Consider the following 21,900-nt stretch of genomic DNA (forward strand, 5'->3'; position numbering starts at 1 on the left):
TTCCATAATGTGAAAGATAATGTTACGCCGAGTAAATAGATACCCAACATGTCATGCTTCAAAATTGCGCACGCTCGCGGAATGGCAACAAACTTTGGTACTTAAAAATCCCCATAGGTGACAATTTAAAAATTTCTATAGGTTTCCAGCTTAGAGTTACAGAGGAGGTCTAGGGCTCAAATTATTGCTCTCGCTCTAACGATCGCGGCAATACCTCGCATGTGTGGTTTGAACACCGTTTACATATGTGGGCGGGACTTGCGTATGCGTTCGCTAACGGGGACGGGGCGCTTTAATTTTTATTTTTTTCCCCCTATTTATTTTATTTATTATTTTTGATTTTTACACAGTTTTAAAAAAAAAAGCAAAAAAAAATAAAATGGTTTAAAAAAAGTCATCTCTTTAAGCCGGTTGCTAGGCAACGACGTGTGACGTCGCTCCGGTCCACCAAGACCATAGAGTCGAGTGAGGGCCATCTTGCCCTCACTCGACTTCCTGTCTAAGAGGATCCGGGACCGGATAGTTTTCCCTGCTGCCGGCGAGTCCGGTAAGCGGGGAAAACAGCCGGGACGCGGCGGGAGGGGGGTCACCTCTTCCACCGCACTGTAAGGGTGATCCCGCGGCGAATCCGCCGCTGGGACCACCCTTACCTGAAAGTTGATCGCCTGCTGTTTTTAAAAATACCGGGGTTATGGCAGCTATCTGGAGGAGGAGTCCAGCGACGTAGGTCTACGTCGCTGGACAGAATCGAGCCGCTTTGCCGCAGTACGCTCAATGTGAGCGGTCGGCAAGTGGTTAATGACCAGGCCATTTTTTGCGATTCCGCACTGCGTTACTTTAACAATTGAGCGGTCGTGCGACGCTGTACCTAAATAAAATCAATGTCCTTTTTTCCCCCACAAATAGAGGTTTCTTTTGTTGGTATTTAATCACCTGTGCGATTTTTATTTTTTTGCGCTATAAACAAAAAAAGAGCGACAATTCTGAAAAAAAAAAAAACTATATTTTTCACTTTCTGCTATATAACATTCCCAAAAAAAAAAATTTAAAAATCAACATTTTTTAACATCTTAGGCCAATTTGTTTTCTGCTACATATTTTTGGTAAAAAAAAAAATCGCAATAATTGTATTTTGATTGGTTTGCGCAAAAGTTATCGAGTCTACTAACTATGGGAAAGATTTATGTCATTTTTATTGTTTTTTTTTTTACAAGTAATGGTGGTGATCTGCGATTTATAGCGGGACTGAGACATTGCGGCGGACAGATCGGACCTCTAACTGACATTTTTGACACTTTTGGGGGGACCAGTGACATTACTACAGTAATGTCTGTAGCTTCAGGCGCGCGACCAACGTAGAGCTACGTCGGTTTGCACAGGAGGGCCAGCCTGCCACAGTAAAGGCCCGGTACACACGAGTCGAAATTCGGCCGGGAATTTTCGTCTGACGACCGATCGGCCGATTTTCAGGTTGTTAGTATGATGCTTCCGACAACCGACTCCGACTTTTCGGCTGACAAAATCTTGATGTGCAGGCTATAAAATTTTTGTCGACCGTCAAAACACGTCCGATTTTCGTCTCATTAGTACAGATTTAGATGGGGAAAAATCTTATGAGCAAGACTGGGCATGCTCAGAGATGAAAGAACACATAGAAATCAATCCAACACATGACATCACTTCTGAAGTAGAATTCTGTCATACGGGAAAATTCATGTGCAGAGCACATTCCAACCAACAGACACCACTCTGGACAAAAGACGGACGACCGGTCGGCGGAAATTTGTTGCGTGTGTACGAGGCTTTAGTCTGCTGTGGGCGGTCCTTGAATAGTTAAGCACTGCCCTGGCAGCACGGGAGAGGGAATAGTCAGAGTAGGATAGATTTTTTTCAAATGACAAGGACACTGAAATTCTGGCAAAATAAAAAGGTATTTTCTGTACTTCCTGGATAGCTTTATACTCACTAAGTGATTAAATCCGCTGTTGAGAGTTTCCCTAAAAATGGAGGGTTTAATATCCCTTTAGGTGCAGCAAATCCACTCAGCAACTGCACACAGAATGCAAAGGGTGTACAAACTTTTATGCTAGCCAAACAAATACCAATAACCGAAAAAAAAATAAAAAAAAAATCTATGGAGATTTACTAAAACTGGTGCACGCAGAATTTGGTGCAGCTGTGCATAGTAACCACCATCGCACCGATTTGAACAGTTCCATTTTTCCGACAATAGGGTGCGACTGGTCATGCAATTGACAAGTCGCACCGGAGTGAACGGGGGCTTAATCTCCTCTTATGTTTCATAAACCCATTGCGCTAAAACGGGGTGTGAAAGTATTTTCTGTACCAAAAAAATAAGTGGACAAAATAATTTGGGTTCAGTGGTTCTCCTGGGAATTGCCAACATCCCTATTAACATAGACCAAAAAACAGTTCCCCTGGAGGGTGGGACTTTAAATGGCAATGACCAGGACTTAAGTAGTATGTGTGTTTAAATATTTATTTAACCACTTGCCGTCTGCTCACATTGCTGCTACTGCGGCACAGTGGCTTGTTATCGTCCAGCGACGTAGACCTACATCGCTGGACTCCGCCCCTTGTGGGCGGCGCGCGCGCGCCGCCGGAGGCTCGCTCCCGCTGTTTTCAGTCACAGCGGGAGTCGGGCCAGGGGAGGAGCGGTGGCGATCGTCGCTGCTCTTCCCCGATCGTCGGGGAATCGAGTGTGGAGATCCGCCTGCTTGTGTAAACAGAGCAGGCGGATCTCCTCAGTGACAAGGAGTGACAGATTGCAGGGTTCAGCATAGCTGAACCTGCGATCTGTCCCTGTGTCACTCAGTCCCCTCCCCCCACACACGTCAGTAAGCACCAGGCATACATTAACCCCTCCCTCTCCAATAAAAATTAACCCCTTCCCTGCCAGTGTCATTTTTACAGTAACAGTGCATATGTATAGCACTGATTACTGCAGTAATGTCACCGGTACCCCCAAAAGTGTAAAAAATGTCAGTCAAGGGTCCGATCTGTCCGCCGCAATGTCGCAGTCCCGCAAAAAAAATCGCAGATCGCCGCCATTACGCGTTAAAAAAAAAAAACACCAAAAATGACAGAAATCTTTCCCTTAGTTAGTAAACGCAATAACTTTTGCGCAAACCAATCAAAATACGCTTACTGTGATTTTTTTTTACCAAACATAGGTAGCAGAAAACAAATTGGCCAAAAATTTTAAAAAATTTTGATTTTTACATTTTTTTGGGGGGGAATTTCATATAAAATAATGTTAAAAATATTGTTATTTTTTCAAAATAAATGCTCTTTTTTTGTTTATAGCGCAAAAAGTAAAAATCGCACAGGTGATCAAATACCACCAAAAGAAAGCTCTGTTTGTGGGGAAAAAAAGGACGTAAATTTTGTTTGGGTACAGTGTCGCACGAGCGCGCAATTGTCAGCTAAAGTTGCACAGCGCCGAATGGCAAAAAGTGGCCTGGACGTAAGACAGCAAAATCCTCCAGTGATAAAGTGGTTAACAAATATATTACAGAATTATATAACAAGAAAACATGATGTGATAAACAAAACACTTAAAAACCAGTGGCCATGGGTTACGTCTCAGAGGCTAGGAGTGGCTAAGATATCCAAGGGGGACCAGACGCGTTTCGGTCAATCACCTTTCTCAGTGGTCCAAAGAAGACAGATCTCAGACTGAGGATATGAAAACATTACAATCAATAATGAACAGTGGTGATGTAAGTGGTAATGCAACCAATATACATTTATATGTTCTCAAAGTACAAAGTGTCTGTTATACCAAAACTGTGAGGTGTACTGTTCACAGAATAGACATTGTATATGTAAATACATACCACATACAGACATCCTAGATAAGACGAAAGAAGGGAAGGCCACAGAGATTATTAAAAGCAGACAGGTAAAAACCTGTATTTCCAAAAGGCTGCTATGCTCCTACTCCATTGACTATGTACTCTGCCATATGAATGGATATATATTATTGTTCCATGTCAGTCTTAAGCCTCGTACACACGCACCGATTGTTGGCCGTAAATTTTCGGCCAACGTCCGATCGGCCGATTGTCGGCTTGTTAGTATGATGCTTCCGACAACCGACTGTGACTTTTCGGCCGAACAAAATCTGGTGTGCATGCTATAAAATTTTTGTTGGCCATCACCAGAACGGCCGATTTTACGTCAGTCAGTACAGATTTCGGCCGACAAAAATCAGATGAGCAAGACTGGGCATGCTCAGAGAAGAAAAAACACAAGGAAAGTCAACCAGCACATGACATCACTTCTGAAGTTGGTTGTTGTTGGCCGACAAACTTCGTGTGCAGTCTAGAGCACATTTCAACCAACACAAAAACACTGGACAAAAGACGGCCGATCGGTCGGCCAACAATCGGTGCGTGTGTACGGGGCTTTTTTCTTTTCTGAGCATGCCCAGTCTTGCTCATCTGACTTTTGTCGGCCGAAATCTGTACTGACTGACGAACAATCGGCCGTTCTGGTGACGGCTGACAAAAATTTTATAGCCTGCACACCAGATTTTGTTCGGCCGAAAAGTCACAGTCGGTTGTCGGAAGCATCATACTAACAAGCCGACAATCGGCCAATCGGACGTTGGCTGAAAATTTACGGCCAACAATTGGTGCGTGTGTACGAGGCTTAAGGAACCGGAAAATGGTAGTGATTGGAGAGGCAGAATGAAAATAATTGTAGCAGCAGAGGTGGCCGCACCTATCCAAGGAATTTCCTCAAGGATCCCAGAAATCAGTCAGCAACAGGGGGCGTCTAAGAGAGAGAGAGCAAATAGGGGATGTATATTCCAATATGGAAGTCCATGATGAAAAAGAGAGAAAGAGACAGTAAAAAGTAAAAAGCCATGGGTATACGTACAGTCTTGCATATCTCCATTTGTAGATTCCCAGTAGGGATAAGTTGTATGTAGATGCTAAGAAGTAAGGGGTCCCTGTAAGCAGACTCCCTGAGAGGGAAAAGAGACCCAATACTGAGTAAGTGAGGTACATTAGTAACCATGGAGTTTATGCAGATGGTAAGAGATACTGAAAAAAGTCACCAACAAGGAGAGTGTAGAAAGAAGATTGTATACTGGCGATCAGGAATTCCCATGGAGTGACATTATAAATTAGATTAGAATAAAAGTGAGTTCAAGTGACCATTACCAGACATGCAGGAAGGACCATATAGAGTAAAGCAAGAACCCGAGTAAAAGGTCAATAAAGATGGTAATGGTTCAGAGCAGGGAACGCATATATGTGACCCTGAACTGAGCCAAAAAAAAGGCACAATTATTAGAAATGAAGCAGTAAAAAGTAAAGAAAGTCCACAATGCCACCGGGTAAGAATAGAGAGAGTACCGTCCACAAACGAACTTAGTCCTTACCTGGGTGTCCGAGGGGAAGTGAGTAACGGAGGCGCGCACTCCGAATGGAGAGCGCCCGCCATTTAAAGACGCCAGCAAATGCGCAGAGACCCGAAGGGGTCCCTGCCCATGGCCTGTATGCGGTCCAATCGGGATCCCCCGTGTCTGGAGCGCACGGCGCCGCCCACGCATGCGCGTTGGGCACGCCAGCGCACGTCATACGGCCGCAGAAGACCGTCGAATGACGGTGCCCCGAAGCCAGTAGGGGGCGGGGCCGCTCCTTTGTGCGCTGGGGGGAATAAACAAGGGAAGGCAGCGTTACCATGAGAAAACCTTGTTGCAGTAACACAGGTATAGGAAGAGCAGGCACTTTGTTTACAATGATCACGGCATTGATGGAAGTGAATAAATAGCGTTGCTGGAACATCAGATACAGATTTGCAACGCAAACACATGATATACATCATTGTTAAACCATCAGGTACAGATTTAAAATGACAGGCACATAATTTACATCAAAAGAACCCCGTTATAATAATAGGCAATTGATATAGTGCATATAAGGGGATGTACATTGAGGCAATATATGCATATACATGGGCGTTTATGTTATAATAATATCATACAGAAGTATAAGACATAGTCCATTCTTATAATATGTATGAAGGAAGAGGGTAATGGAAATCACTGCCAAGTTTATAACAGGGTAAGATATTAAATCTGAAGTAGTAGTCGGTGTAGTCCGTGATTGGCTAGGAAAAGTGTATTGGCTCCTCCTTCAAAACTGATCACCTCATTAGAGGGCCCAAAGGGATGGGAGGGAAAGGTCAATCAATTTCCCATTGGTACATATACAGGTCGTTCTAAGCATCCCGGATGGAAATGGGGAACAAAAAAGTTAATTATAAAAATGAGTGGCTTTTTCTAGAGTAACAGGGAGTAGTGTATTATTGGTCTTATTATTCTTATGGTAAAGTTAGAAACCTCATATAGTATATTAACCACTTTACCACCGGAGGATTTTCCTGCTAAAAGACCAGGGGGTTTTTTTGCGATTTTTTACTGCGTGACTTTAATGGACAATCGCATGGTCGTGCGACGCTGTACCTAAACGAATTTCACGTCCTTTTTTTCCCACAAACAGAGCTTTCTTTTGGTGGTATTTGATCACCTGTGCGATTTTTTGATCACGCGCTATAAACAAAAAAAGAGCGTAATTTTTGCAAAAATAACAATATTTTTCACCTTTTTTTATATGAAATTCCCCCAAAAAAAAAAGTAAAAATCAAAATTTTTTAAAATTTTCGGCCAATTTGTTTTACGCTACCTATGTTTGGTAAAAAAAAATCGCAAAAAGCGTATTTTGATTGGTTTGCGCAAAAGTTATCGCGTTTACTAACAAAGGGAAAGATTTTTGTCATTTTTGGTGTTTTTTTTTTTAACGAGTAATGGCGGCGATCTGCGATTTTTTTTGCGGTACTGCGACATTGCGGCGGACAGATCGGACCCTTGACTGACATTTTTGACACTTTTGGGGGTACCAGTGACATTACTGCAGTAATCAGTGCTATATATATGCACTGTTACTGCAAAAATGACACTGGCAGGGAAGGGGTTAACAGTATTGGACAGGGAGGGGTTAAGTGTGTCCTAGGGGCGTGTTTCTAACTGTGCAGGGACAGGTCTACTAGTGTAAAAACAAAGATCAACAGTTCTACCTAGTAGAACTGTCTGATCTTCACTTTTACACAGGGAGAACTGACAGGCGGCTTGTTTACATAAGCCGCTCTGTCTTTCTCCCGCTGTACCGGCGATCGTAGTGTGACCGGCGGACATCGGGTCCGCCAGTCACACTCCCGCACTCCTCCGTGAACGAGCCGAGGCGGGCGCGCGCCTCAGCGGGCGCGCGCCCGCCCGCTATTGGCTCTGGAAGGAGTGACAGGCGAGCGACGTAGACCTACGTCACTCTGCCTGGCCGGGGCCGACTGCCGCAGTAAATATACTGTGCGCAGTCGGCAAGCGGTTAAGAATGATACAAATATAAGGATGGTCCCTTTGTTTAGATCATGGGTGTCCAACCTTTTGGCTTCTCTGGGCCACATTGAGTGTAGAGAAATTTTCTTGGGCCGCATATAAAATATATAACATAGTTAAGGTATATAAGTAATAAAATGCCGCCGCGTCCTTCCCGCGCCGCCGCCCCCCCCCCCCCGCACTAATTTAACACAATTAGAGGATGATCAAATATAATGAAATCAGTATACAGAGGTCTACTTCTTCTGAGATATAATAAAGGAACACTCTAACCACCATGACCACTGCAATGATTCAAAGTGGTAATGGTGGTAGGAGTCAGAAACACTGCACATGCTCGCCTCCCCCCCCTCCGAGGCAGCCACTTAGTTAGTTGGAAGCCGCTGTGGCCGTGCCTCCGACCCGACTTCCTTCCTCCCCAGCAACAAAAATTTTTTTCAGGGGGCAGTGGGCCGCATTGCCTGCAGTTCTGGGCCGCAGGTTGGACATGCCTGGTTTAGATAAACCAAAAGTTCTAAAACTGGCCAATATATGTTAATTTTATTGGTTCCCCAATATCCACTAGGGTGAGGTAAAGTGAAAGACGTGTAGAGTATTAAATAGACAAAGGAAGTAAAAGAGTGGAGATGTACAGTATACATGGGATATTTCTTAAAACCTGTCATGTGTCAGGTTATGAGAGTAATTGTATCTATGTATACTCTTCCGATGTCTGTGGGGTAAATCTGGATGACAGGTTGTTGATCGTACATGTGCTCACAGTGTCCAACCGTTTACCATGGTTTCCCATGGTGGCCCTCTGTCAGACAACATGTAGAAGCCGGGAAAAAAGGAAGGAAGGGGAAGGGCAGGAAAGAAAGCAAAATAATCCATTCCAAATTAACTGTAAGAAGCCATATTAGGCCAAAGAAGTGAAAACAGTGGCCAACCGGGGAATTGTGTTTTATGATTCCCAACTTCCTGAGGAAAAACCCTCAAGGAAGGGCTTGAAGCTGATATTGTCATTAAGACCTGGCGGGGTAGTGGCCTTCAAGTTGTGGATCCATCTGGATTCTCTTTGTAAGAGGGTTTTGTCCCAATATCCTCCTCTGCTGCTGGGGTGCACCCTGTCAAGGATAATGAAAAAGACTTGTGGAAAGATACCTTTGTGTGTACCCAATACATGTCTCCCCAGTGGGAGATCGGCGTTACACTGACGCATACAGGAGATGTGTCTCTGTGCACGTTTATGAAACTCAAAAATAAGTGGAACTGATTGAAAATCGTCTCCAATGCAACCAAATTGATCTTTTTCTTTGTTGTAGCGAACATTTGCTTTGAGCAAAAGCCTGCTTGAAACAATCAAATTTGGGATCGATTTTTTTTGTTTCTCATTTAATCTATGGCTTGCCTTAGAGGGGTTGGATCTGAGGGTGGAGAGGAGAGAACAAAAGAGTGTGGGGGGGGGGGGGTAAAGGGAGAATAATTCTCAACCATACACATAGCAATGTAATGCTGAATTCCAGGTATAGATAATTATACATTGTTACAATGGTCCAGCTTGGATCAATGTACGTATGGATGTGCCATGTCTGTGCGATCCCCCTGGAAGCTGGAAATGACTGTACACACCCAGGGCTGGCCCAAGACATTGTGCTGCCTGGGTCCAAGAATTAAATGCTGCCCCCCCCCCGAAAAAAAAATCATGCCCACCAAAAGGCCCCCACATCCATTATTTTATATAAATATAAGATTTACAAAATATTATTTATACTGTTATCTTCTTCCATAACTCACCCCCAGACTGGTCCACCAAACACCCGCTGTCTGTCCTCAGTCCTCCCGTCACTCCTATGTCTGCCGCACCCGCCGCCCTAGAAGTTCCAGCCTGCCCTGCGTGAGATGCAGTGCGCTGATGTCTGACATCATTGCTCACACCACGATCACATGACGAACGTTCTCCGGAGGAGACGCTTCGCCTCCTCATACTCATCAGCTTGCACTATGGGTGGCAGTATGAGATGGGGAACGCGTTGCAAACTTATGATGCACAAAACTGCTGGAAAAAAAAATCTTGGGAGTCAATTTGCCGCCCCTCTCAAAGTTCTGCCTGGGTCCAATGGACCCAGCGGGACCCATGGTAGGGCCGGCCCTGTACACACCGCTACTCCAGTAATTCCCGCTAGCTCCCGGGTCCCTGCCCAGGACTGCCCTGGTGCAGAGGCTTAACTAGAACCTTCAGGACCCGGTGCAAGAAACCATGAGGGGCCCCCCGGACCCCTGGCCGGGGCCCTTCCCTTCAAGCATGGTGCTCTTCCCACTGATCCTGGGGCCCTTTACTCTCGTTGCGGGGCCCTTTATTACGGTCCCACAGCGGGACCCTTTCACAAGTTCTGCAGTGGGCCCCCTTCCTGCCATCTTGGGATCGGTGATGGCAGGTGGGCCATCTTCCTGCCATCACCGTTCCCCCCCACGGTGGTGGAATGCCAGGGCCCGGTCGCAAGTGTGACCTTTGCGATCCTGGAAGTTCACCCACTGGTGTCAGTAGTTTTTATTTTTTGGTATTTTAATTGTATTATTTTTTATCATTTTTTTTTTTTTTTTACAATGTCACTGACTATGACTCTGTCCATTCAGAAATGGAAGGAGCTGGTAAATTACATGTTTACTGAGCCCTTCCTGGTTCCCTTTTATGACACATCCCCTGCAGCAGCCAGCAGGAGAGGGGAGGGAGCACAGTGGGGGGGGGGGGGGGACCAGGGGAGCACACAGGGGTTCTGTGAATGGTGTCCCTGCTGAGTGAGCAAGCTCCTGTGTTCACAATTCAGTTCACAGGTGCACGGCGCAGGACCTGGAAGCTAGTGGAGATCACTGGAGTAAGGGTGATTACTACAGTCATTTCCATCTTGCATAGGGATCCCACAGGTATGGTACAGTACATTGCATAGTTACATTGGGCCAAGCTGGAAAATAAAAATATCATCCCTGCAATTCTTCATTAGATATGTTACAGTTTGTTTTTTTGTCTATTTGTTACTACGTGTTGGCAGCTCATTCCAACCCAACACACATGAGCATGTGAGTGTAAAGGGGCCCCCACTCTTCATGGAAAACTTCAGAGCCTAACCCTTGTCTACATAGGTGTGCATGTTGTCAAAGGTGTAACTAGAACCTTCAGGGCCCCGGTGCAAGAAACCATGAAGGGCCACCCTGACCCCCCCCCCCCCTTCCATCCGAGCTCCGGGCTTCCAGTTCTGGGAGGGCGTCCATGGACATACTCCCAGAATCCGGCCTCCCACATGCCCCCTAGGGCGTGCATCCAGCATGCTCTGTGACTGCTGTGTCCTTCGGACAATCACAGTGGCCCTTTACCATGTGATCAGCTGATCACGTGTAAACAGACTTGTCAGTTATCGGCACTCCTTTCTTCTCATGCTGTGTCTGTGTGAAGAAAGGAGAGACGTTAACCAGCAAGACTGTCAGTACATTGTTTACACTGATAATCAGGGCTCTGATCATCAGTGTACTGGTTATCAGTGCAGCTCCATAAGCGCCGCCTATCAGTGCTCGTGAATGCCACCTATCAGTGCTCATCAATGCCGCCTATCAGTGCCCATCAGTGCTGCCTATCAGTGCCACCTATCAGTGCTCATCAATGCCGCCTATCAGTGCCCATCAGTGCTGCCTATCAGTGCTCATTAATGCAGCCTATCAGTGCCCATTAATGCTGCCTATCAGTGCCACCTATCAATGCTTATGAATGCTGCATATCAGTCTTCATCAGTGCCGCCTATCAGTGCCCATCATTGCTGCCCATCAGTTCCGCCTATCAGTGCTCATCAATGCCCATCAGTTCTGCCTATCAGTTCTCATCAATGCTGCCTATCAGTGCTCATCAATGCCCATCAGTGCTGCCTATCAGTGCTAATCAATGCTGTCTATCAATGCCCATCAGTACTGCCTATAAGTGTCACCTATCAGTGCTCATCAATGCTGCCTATAAGTGCTCACCAATGCTGCTCATCAATGCCGCTGATCAGTGCTCATCAACGCTGCCTATCAGTGCTCATCGATGCTGCCTATCAGTGCCGCCTATCAGTGCTCATCAATGGCACTTATGAGTGCTCATCAATGCCGTCTATCAGTGCCGCCTATCAGTGTTCATCAATGCTGCCTATTAGTGCCGCCTATCAGTGCTCATCAACGGCACCTATCAGTGCTCATCAATGCCGTCTATCAGTGCTCATCAATGCTGCCTATCAGTGCTCATCAATGCCGTCTATCAATGCTGCCTATAAGTGCTCATCAATGCTGCCTATCAGTGTCACCTATCAGTGCTCACCAATGCGCCTATCAGTGCTCATCAATGCCGCCTATTAGTGTCACCTATCAGTGCTCATCAATGCTGCCTATCAGTGTCACCTATCAGTGCTCATCAATGCCGCCTATCAGTGCTCATCAATGCGGCCTATCAGTGCTCATCAACGCCACCTTTCAGTGCTCATCATTGCCGCCTATCAGTGCTGCCTATTAGCAGTACCCTACCTCGCATGGATGGAAAAGGAGACAGCCATTGTACTCCTTCTCCTCCCACCCCTCTCCGGTGTGCACAGTGGGAAGTGTGAATGATCAAATTCAACTACTGAGCTTCACCCTTCCCGCGGAGCACACAGGAGAGGGGCGGGAGGAGAAGGAGCAGAACGGCCGTCTCCTATTTATGTGAGGGAGGAGGGACAGTCAGTACAGGCTCTGAGCCAGTGACAGAATGGGCGGGCGGGGGCAGACTCTACTAGTGACAGAACAGGCGGGGATGGGCAAGGGCGGAACCAATGGGGGACGAGGGGGCCCTCCTAGTGAGAGAATGGCGGTTGGACCCCCCCCCCACAGTGGCAGAACTCCAGGACCCAGTCACAAGTGCGACTGCTGAGATGCTGCTCATTGTTTGTTCCTCTGTGCCAAGTGAGTTTAATTGGAGTGGTTTCAAAATTATCTATCAGCTGTGCAGCTGCAGAACACTAATGAGGAAATCTGCTGGGCCTGCATCCCTTTAGACGTGTTCCTATTGGGAGTATCTCACCAAAAATGACATTTTTGTTGCAGGGGATGCCAGAAATCTGACTTGTATCTTAGTGCAGACTTCTGGGAAAATTGGTGAGCCAATCACACAAGCAGGAAATGTTTCTGGGGGTGTGGTCAGTATACATTCTGTGTACAGAACAGCTCCAGGCGGCCATATTGCATTGCATTTTCAGAAAATTACAACAGCTGCAGATTGAAAAGGAAAGGTCATTTTTAATAACATTCAATTACAATAAGACTTGTGTTGCAAATGTATACACTATATTATTTTTTCTTTATTTGCAATTTTTTTCCCCCCACAAAAATGGAGCTACCCTTTACCACTTTACGACCACCCGCCACAGATGTACTGCAGCAGGCAGCCGCTTCCAGGCAAATCGCCGTACATGTAGGGCGCTCGCTCTCAGGAGGCTAGGGGGCAAGCGCTCACCAGTGGCGGCGAGCTCCCGCCCCCGCTCCTCAGCCGGGAAGCTGATGCAGCGGGCAGGCGGCTCCGATTGCCGCCTGACACCCGCGATCGTTCCCCGCTGAGAGAGAAGGACGGTCAGCTGTTGTAAACACAGCCAACCACCTTTCTCCCTGCAATGATAATAGAGCTACTGTGATCCTTCTGTATAGGATCACATGTCTCTATGGTCATTTCAGAAGCCCAACCCCCCCCCCCCCCCACAGTTAGAATCACTCCACTAGGCTCACATTTAACCCCTTGATCACCCATAATGTTAACCCCTTCCCTGCCAGTGTCATTATTACAGTAACAATGCATATTTTTAGCACTGATTACTGTATTAATGTCACTGGTCCCCCCAAAAGTGTCAAAAATGTCAGTTAGGGGTCCGATCTGTCCACCGCAATGTCGCAGTCCCCCTTAAAATCGCAGATTGCCACCATTACTAGTAAAAAAAAAAAACATTAAAAATGACATAAATCTTTCCCATAGTTAGTAGACGCGATAACTTATGCGCAAACCAATCAAAATACGCTTCTTGCTATTTTTTTTTTTCACCAAAAATATGTAGCAGAAAACAAATTGGCCTAAACTGTAAAAAAATTTTGATTTTTTAATTTTTTTTTTTTTTTGAGAATGTTATATAGCAGAATGTGAAAAATATTGTTTTGTTTTTCAAAATTGTCGCTATTTTTGTTTATAGCGCAAAAAATAAAAATCGCACAGGTGAGCAAATACCACCAAAAGAAAGCTCTATTTGTGGGCAAAAAGGGACATCAATTTTGTACCCAAATTTTATTTGGGTACAGCGTCGCAGGACCGCGCAATTTCCCATTAAATTAAAGCAGTGCCGAATTGCAAAATAGGGCCTGGTCAGGAAGGGGGGTAAAATCTTCCGGGGCTGAAGGGGTCTGCTAGTCTATCAAAACATTCCCTTCCCCACAGACTGACAATGCTTCTGTCTAATGTGCCCCCTGTGCTCCTTCATCAAGAGTGGGGGCACTCTAATACAGGAGGTGTGTTACTGATGAGATCAGCAGGTGAAAACAAAAAAAAAACGAATGCAGCCACCACATCTAATGATGTGTAAACTTCAATATATTACATTTTCAGTTTTGGGTTCAATACCGCTTTTAATGCAAAAAATAATAAATGCGCAATATTTTATTAATTAATAAGAGTGCATTTACAAAAAGCAGAGTTTGTTTTCTATTAGTAACAGTTAATTTCTATTTTCTAATACCGACCTACTACTGTATCTACTCTTCTACTGTATGTACTCTAAGACTGCTATGTATTTTAATATATATATATATATGATTGTGCTGCTATTACATTTTAGACTCTATACTGTTCTTTTTTTAACATATAATGTGTATATACAAAAGCTTGATACAATGTAATTCTTATATAAGTAGCCCCTGAATCTGTAATTGCTCTCTACAGCATTTTTCTATCAAAGCCAGCGAATGATTCAATGGAATGTCGCTAAACCCCAGACCGCTCATTAATTGTGTGTGCTGGTCGGAAACAGAAGTCATTATTACCAGAGTATTCAATGTCACAATGGAATTCTCATTTATTTTTAATCCGTCTGAAATAAGCACATTATCGTCTTTTGGTTTGTGGCCGCTATTTTGTACATTGTGAAACAGGACTGTGGAAATGTTGGTGTAGCTGAAATACCATTAGCTAAGCATCGCTATGTTTTTTTTTTTAAAAAACGTTGTCGCTGAAGGCATAATATAATGTGTAGCTTCATACACTTCATCCTCAGTGCTAGCATTGGGCAGTTTTATTTAGGTTATAGGGGGAAAAAAGGTAGTCCTCGCTTCAATATATCCTGCATATTTTTATTTCATTTCATTTTAAATTTAGTTTATTTAATGATACAGTACAGAAAAATAAAAGACATTGCCTTTCCACAGCTGCAATGCCTATCCATGGCTTGTTCTTTCTTAGTGAGCTTTACAGTCTGCATGGATGGAGCTCTGTAGAGGTTCCCTAGGGAAGGATAAAGAGTGCATCTACCATCATAAGCACTTGCTTTTGAGGGCAGAAGATTTTCCAATTTGTTGGAGAATTCCAGTGTGACCCCGGGGGGTACTTCATTAAAACTGAAAAAGAAAAGCAAATAAAAAAATTGAGCTCCTAGAGATGGGCTACAGACTCCTTCCCACCAGGCCCCCAGCCAGATGCAGTTCCCTTAACCTCCCACAATGCCTCCTAGCTCCCATAGTGCACCCCAACCTTCCATGGTGGACTACAGTGCCCCTCAGCGCCCACAGTGCTCTCCAACCTCCCAAAGTGCCACTCAGTCTCCCACAGTGTCCCCAATCTTCCATAGTGGATCACAGTGCCCTTCAGAGTATTCCAACATCCCAAAGTGTACCCCCAACCTTCCATAGTGGACCACAGTGTCCCTCAGCCCCCACAGTTCTCTCCATCCTCCCACAGTGCCACTCAGCATCTCACAGTGTCCCCCAACCTTCCATAGGGGATCACAGTGCCCTTCAGAGTATTCCAACCTCCCACAGTGTCCCCCCAACCTTCCATAGTGGACCACAGCATCCTCCCAGCCCCCACAGTTCTCTCCAACCTCCCACAATGCCACTAGGCATCTCACAGTGTCCCCCAAACTTCCATAGTGGACCACAGTGCCCCATCAGCCCCACATTGTTCTCCAACCTTCCATAGTAAACCACAGTGCCCCTCAGTGTACTCCAAACTCCCACAGTGCCACTCAGTCTCCCACAGTGTTCCCCCAACCTTCCATAGTGACCCATGGTGCCCCCATAGTGCTCTCCAACCTCCCACAGTGTCCCCCAATTTTCCACAGTGCCCCATTAGCTCCCACAGTGTTCTCCAACCTCCCACCATGCCATTAAGCCTCCCACAGTGTCCCCAAACCTTCTATAGTGGACCACAGTGCCCCTCAGCCCTCATAGTGCCCCTCAGCCCCACAGTGCTCTCCAACCTACCACAGTGCCACTGTCAAGGTCTTACCTTGCCCTCCTGTTTGCAGCCATCTTGGATATGCGAGACTGCTGCCTCTTATAGACTCTGACTGCATTATCACTTGCCTGCTGCCTGGGCGTCGCACAGTGATGATGCTGCACAACTGACTATAGCTATTACCTGATGTGTTGCAGTCCTTGCCCTTGTGTTTGTGCTCCAAGGTCTAGCAGTCATCTGTTCTCCGTGTTCCTCGTGTATGACCTGGCTTGGCTGACGACTCTCCTGGCCCTCGACCCTACATCGGCAGATGATCCCGCATCAGCAGCCGACCCACATCGGTAGACTACCCACTTCTGGACTAGACCCTGGCTTGAATGACTACCTGCTTCTGGACTTGCCCCTGGCTTGTTCCTGCTCTTACTTCCTTACTCTTGCTGTGCATTAATGTTGTTTGCTACAATAAACTGCTTTATTTTACCTGCATCCCCGTGTGGTCTGGTTTCCTGGCACCCTGACAGTACGCAAGGGCCATGAATCCTGAAGATGCAGGTACTCCTACACCCCCCATGCTGGTTACCAGGCTCGATCAACAAGACCACTCTTTGGGTCAGTTCGCTCAGGCGTTGCAGACATTGCTTGCACTCACAGTGCACCTTGCTCCTGGTGCTGCTAGGCCGGTGGTTCCTCCTGTTGTTGCACCTGCCTCTGCTCCTGTTACCACTCCTGCTCCTGTAGTTGCACCTGGAGTCCCTGTTACCAGAGGAATGACTGGTTCCCTTCTGCAGCGCTATGGGGGTGAACTGAGTCAGTGTCATGGCTTCCTAAATCAAGTGGGCATTTATTATGAGATGGTTCCTCAGGCGTTTCCTTCTGATAAGTCCAAGATGGGCTTCCTAATCTCGTTGCTCTCAGACAAGGCCTTGGCCTGGGTGAATCCCTTATAGGAGAACGATAATCCTGTGATACTCGATTACCCGAGTTTTGTTGCCTCCTTTCATTGGGTATTCGATGTGCCTGCTCTCTCTTCCTCTGATTCAAAGCTACTCCTGTCTATTCAACAGGGTATACGAACGGTTGCCGAGTATGCTATTGAATTTCATACCCTAGCAGCACAGGTTGTCTGTAATAATGAGGCTTTGGTGGCTGTCTTCTCTCATGGTCTCTCAGATGCATTGAAGGACGAGATTGCGGCCAAGGATCTCCCTGACGAGCTGGAGGCTCTCATTTCCTTCCTGATTTTGATCGATACCAGGCTCAGGGAGAGACCATCGTTTAAAGAGCGCCTGCAAAAGCCTCCTACCCGATTGGCTCCTACGTTTTCTTTCCCACCCATTCCTTCCTCACCTCCCACGCCTCCCGGGAATGGTGTGTCTGGCTGTGAACCCATGCAACTGGGGTTCACTCGCCTTTCTGAGGCTGAGCGGGCCTTTAGGAGGAGGGGGGGCTGGTGCCTGTATTGCTGTCTTGGTGGGCATTTCCTGAAATCTTGTCCGACCCCTCCAGGAAACGTTTGCATCTAAGGTCCTGTCGGGGGCAGATCTTAGGTGAAATTTCCTGGTCCCCAGTTTCCCGTAAAGATAGACCACTAATCACAGTTGTCCTCTCCTGGGCAGCAGGTTCGGTGGTTACTTAGGTGTTGGTAGACTCCAGTGCTAGTGGTTATTTTATTGACAGTACATTTGCTACTGAGAATTCCACACCCTTGCAGCATCGTGTTTCTCCACTAGTTATCGAGGCGATTGATGGAAGACCCTTGCAACGGGCACAGGCTACCCAGGAGACTGTTCCAGTTGATATGGCGATAGGGGCTGTTCACAGGGAGTCGACCTGTTTCCAGGTAATTTGGTCCCCGCACTACTGTTGTTTTGGGGTACTCTTGGCTTCAGAAAACAATCTGACCTTTGATTGGCAGTCGATCGAGATCTTCTATTGGTCTCCACAGTGTGGCGCTGTTTGTATCCATGGGCCTGTTAAGGTACTTTGTACCTCCTCGGATTCAGTGTTGCCTACTGAATATCTTGAGTATCAAGATGTATTTGACAAGGTGCGCACTCGTACTCTTCCTTCTCATCGTCCGTACAATTGTGCCATAGACTTGCAACCTAGTGCCATTCCACTTTGTGGCAGGGTTTATCCTCTTTCGGTTGCAGATAATAAGGCCATGGAGGAGTACGTTGCGGGGGCACACATGCGCAAGTCAACTTCTCCCATTCTGTCTCATCCCAATCCTGGTTTGCTCTTTGTCCTAGAGGTGGATGTGTCTGAGACGGGAGTAGGCACCCTCCTGTCTCAGCGTCGGACACCTGATGGACCCTTACTTCCTTTAGGGTACTACTCCAAGAAGCTGTCTCCAGCTAAATGCAATTATGAGATTGGAGATAGAGAGCTCTTATCCTGGCTCTCAAAGAGTGGAGACACTTCCTGGAAGGTTCTGTGGTTTCATTTCTCATTTTCACCGATCATAGGAATCTGACGTATCTCTTGGAGGCCAAGAGGCTCACACTCCATCATGCCAGATAGGCCTTATTCTTGTCTCATTTTAACTATGTGGTCTCCTGTTTTCCCAGCTCCAAGAATTTTAAGGCTAATGCCTTTTCTCGCCAGTATTCTGAGTTATCCTGGGAGGACTCGACACCGATCATACCTTCAGTTCATATCCTGGCTGCCCTCTGCACCAACTTAACCCCTCCTCTTGGGGAACAGATCTTGGCTGCCCAACCTGATGCTCCCACAGAGAGACCTGATGGCAGATGTTTTGTACCTGAGGGGTTGCGAATGTACCACAATTCCATGACTACTGGTCATCCTAGTAAGAACCAGATGTCCTGGGCTATTTTCTGTCAGTTCTGGTGGCCATCTCTCCGCACTGATGTTCCTGCATATGTGGCTGCTTTTTCAGTCTGTGCCCAGAACAGATCTCCTCTGCACTTTCCCTTGGGCCTACTGCATCCCATTCCCAATGGGGAGTGTCCCTGGTCTCACCTGGTCATGGATTTTATTGTGGAACTTACCACATCTCGAGGTTGTCCCGCGTATCTTCCCACGTATCCTCATGGTTGTCGACCGGTTCTCCAAAATGTGCCACTGTGTTCCATTTAAGAGGCTGCTTACCGCTCAGGAGCTTGCCTCCGTGTTTGCCTGGGAAGTCTTCTGTTTACACTGGCTGCCTGAGGAGATTGTCTCGGACCGTGGGAGCCAGTTTGTCTTTAGGTTCTGGCATGCCTTTTGCTCCCAGTTGGGTATTCGATTCTCCTTCTCCTCAGCCTACCATCCGCAGTCCAATGGTGCCGCTGAGCATTCCAACCAAGCTCTGGAGCAATTTCTATATCTCTGACCATCAGGACAATTGGGTTTATCTGCTACCCTGGGCGGAGTTTGCCAGGAACTCTGCCATTAACTCATCTTCCAGAATGTCTCCATTCATGGCCAATTATAGGTACCCACCTGCTGTGTTGCCCGACACAGGACATCCCGGCGGTGGAGGATCATCTTTGTGCCCTCCGTTTCTCTTGGGTGCAGATTCAAGAATCTTTACGGGTCTCTGCACAGCGTCAGAAGCTCCAGGTAGACCTGAAATGTTTATCTGCTCCTTCGTACCAGGTCGGGGAGATGGTGTTGTTGTTGTCGACCTGTAATCTTAACCTCAGGGTGTCCACTTCAAAACTGGCACCCTGTTTTGTTGGGCCTTTTTGCATCCTCTGTAAGGTGAACCCGGTGGCCTATGCCCTTGGTCTTCCTCTTGGCATTCGTAGCTCCAATGTCTTTCGCGTGTCACTTTTAAAGCCACTGGTTTGCAATGGCTAAACTTCTTCACTTCCTCGCCCTCGTCCCATTCCTGTGTGCAATCATGAGGAGTATGAGGTTAGCAGCATCTTGGATTCTCATCTGTTCTGAGGTCAGGTTAAATAGCTGGTGCACTGAAAGGGTTATGGTCATGAGGAGCGCTTCTGGGTTCCCTCCGCTGATGTTCATGCTCCTGCCCTTTTCCACGCTTTAAAGGATTTATTTGATAAACACTGAATGAGATGCACAGTCAAAAATTTAATAGCCTTTCCTTTTTCCAGTGAATTACTGGAAATACATACAGTTCTCCAACAGGCTCAGCAGGCAGAGGCTCAAGGATCAGCAGTGTTCTGGGCTCAGCCTCAGCCACTCAGGGCTCAGAGCGGATTCTTCGCGGAAGGAGCGTGTGGCCGCTCTGTAATTCTTGGAGCTGGAGGAGACCGCGCTGCACTGACTCGGGGTTCACCCTAGCGTTGCTGTGACTCCGCCTCCGTGTGATGTCATGGAATGCGGCTACGCAAAGGGCAGGGGAGGTCGGGACTCAGAAGGAGGAGCAAGTAAGTCATTCACTATGCAGCAATGCAATGCCGCTCGCATAGTGAATGATCGGGAGGGAAAGGGGCAGCTGTCCTGCTTCGGCCCCCCCAGGGTGGTGTCACCCCCCCTTACTGGACACCCTGGTGTAGTCTGCACCCCCCGCACCCCCCCTTGTGATGCCCTTGAACACTTGGCGTTTTTTACTGCCATATGCAAGAGGCCTTATAAGCCCTCCTAGATCTTATCTAGGGACCACAGATTATTTAGTTTCTATGGTATGGAGAATAGAATGTGTGTATGGGGGGGACTGACATCACTCAGTCTACAAAAAAAAATGTTGTATGTTTTCAGCTCACAGTAGGAGTGCTTTTCTGGCAGATCATCAGATATTTTCTTCGGCAAGTTTTTTTTTTTTTTTTATACTGCGTTTTATTATAATTTTCAGCAAAACAAATTCAACAGGAACAGGTTACAGATACATTATTCCTAGTTGTCACAAAGAGTCCATTATATCTTAGGCTCTGTTCACATTATTGCAAATCGCGGGATGTTTTTTAGTGGCAGGAACTGGGAGACTAGTCAGGATTGTGGGAAAGATGAATGCAGCAATGTACAGAGACATCCTTGATGAAAACCTGCTCCAGAGCACTTTTGACCTCAGACTGGGGGGAAGGTTCATCTTCCAACAGGACAACAACACTAAGGACACAGCCAAGATAACAAAGGAGTGGCTATGGGACAACTCTGTGAATGTCCGTGAGTGGCCAAACCAGAGCCCAGACTTGAACCCGATTGAACATCTCTGGAGAGATCTGAAAATGTCTGTGCACCGACGCTCCCCATCCAACCTGATGGAGCTTGTGAGGTCCCGCAAAAAAGAATGGGAGAAACTGTCCAAAAATAGGTGTGCCAAGCTTGTAGCATCATACTCAAAGACTTGAGGCTGTAATTGGTGCCACAGGTGCTTCAACAAAGTATTGAGCAAATACTTATGTACATGGGATTTTGTTTTTCGTTTTTTTTATTTTTAATAAATTAGCAGATTTCAAACAAACTTCTTTCATGTTGACATTATGGGGTATTGTTTGTAGAATTTTGACGAAAATAATGAATTTAAGAGCCAGTTCACACTGGGGCGACTTGTCAGGCGACCTGGTCGCCTGACAAGTCGCTGTGGGTCGCCTGCCATAGATTAGCACAGGACCCGTTCTAATAGGAGCGACACAAGTCGCTCCGACTTAGAAAAAGGGTCCTGTACTACTTTGGGGCGACCTGGAGCGACCTGCATTGACTTCAATGATATGAAGTCTGTGCATGCCGCTCCGAGGTCGCGGTGCGCGCTGTGCACCGCGACTTCACAGGTCGCCCCGGCAAGTCGGGTCGCTCCTATGTGAACCGGCTCTAATCCATTTTGGAATAAGGCTGTAACATAACGAAATGTGGAAAAAGTGAAGTGCTGTGAATACTTTCGGGATGCACTCTATATTGTTTTGCCCTGACATGCACTTTAGGTATGTAGTAGGATTAGGTAGGTTGCTCATGAAGAATAGAATTCACTGTGTGCCATCTTTCATGTAGGAGGTGGTTGGGAATTGCACATCACCCCTGGCATACCTAACCCTCCATCTTCGTTCATATATGTTTCCATGTGTGCCCACATTCCATTGCCACCGCTGTTACTATGGTG

The 21,900-nt window shown here is 46.6% G+C and overlaps 1 protein-coding gene across 1 annotated transcript in view; it reads left to right on the plus strand.

The window, feature by feature from the left end:
* CHGB (chromogranin B) overlaps positions 1–21,900 on the plus strand; it is a 129,927-nt gene that overhangs the window by 12,733 nt on the left and 95,294 nt on the right. The window lies entirely within an intron of this gene.

Source organism: Pelophylax lessonae (genome assembly GCF_965119305.1).
Source record: "Pelophylax lessonae genome assembly, chromosome: 3".
Classification (NCBI taxonomy): Eukaryota; Metazoa; Chordata; class Amphibia; order Anura; family Ranidae; genus Pelophylax; species Pelophylax lessonae.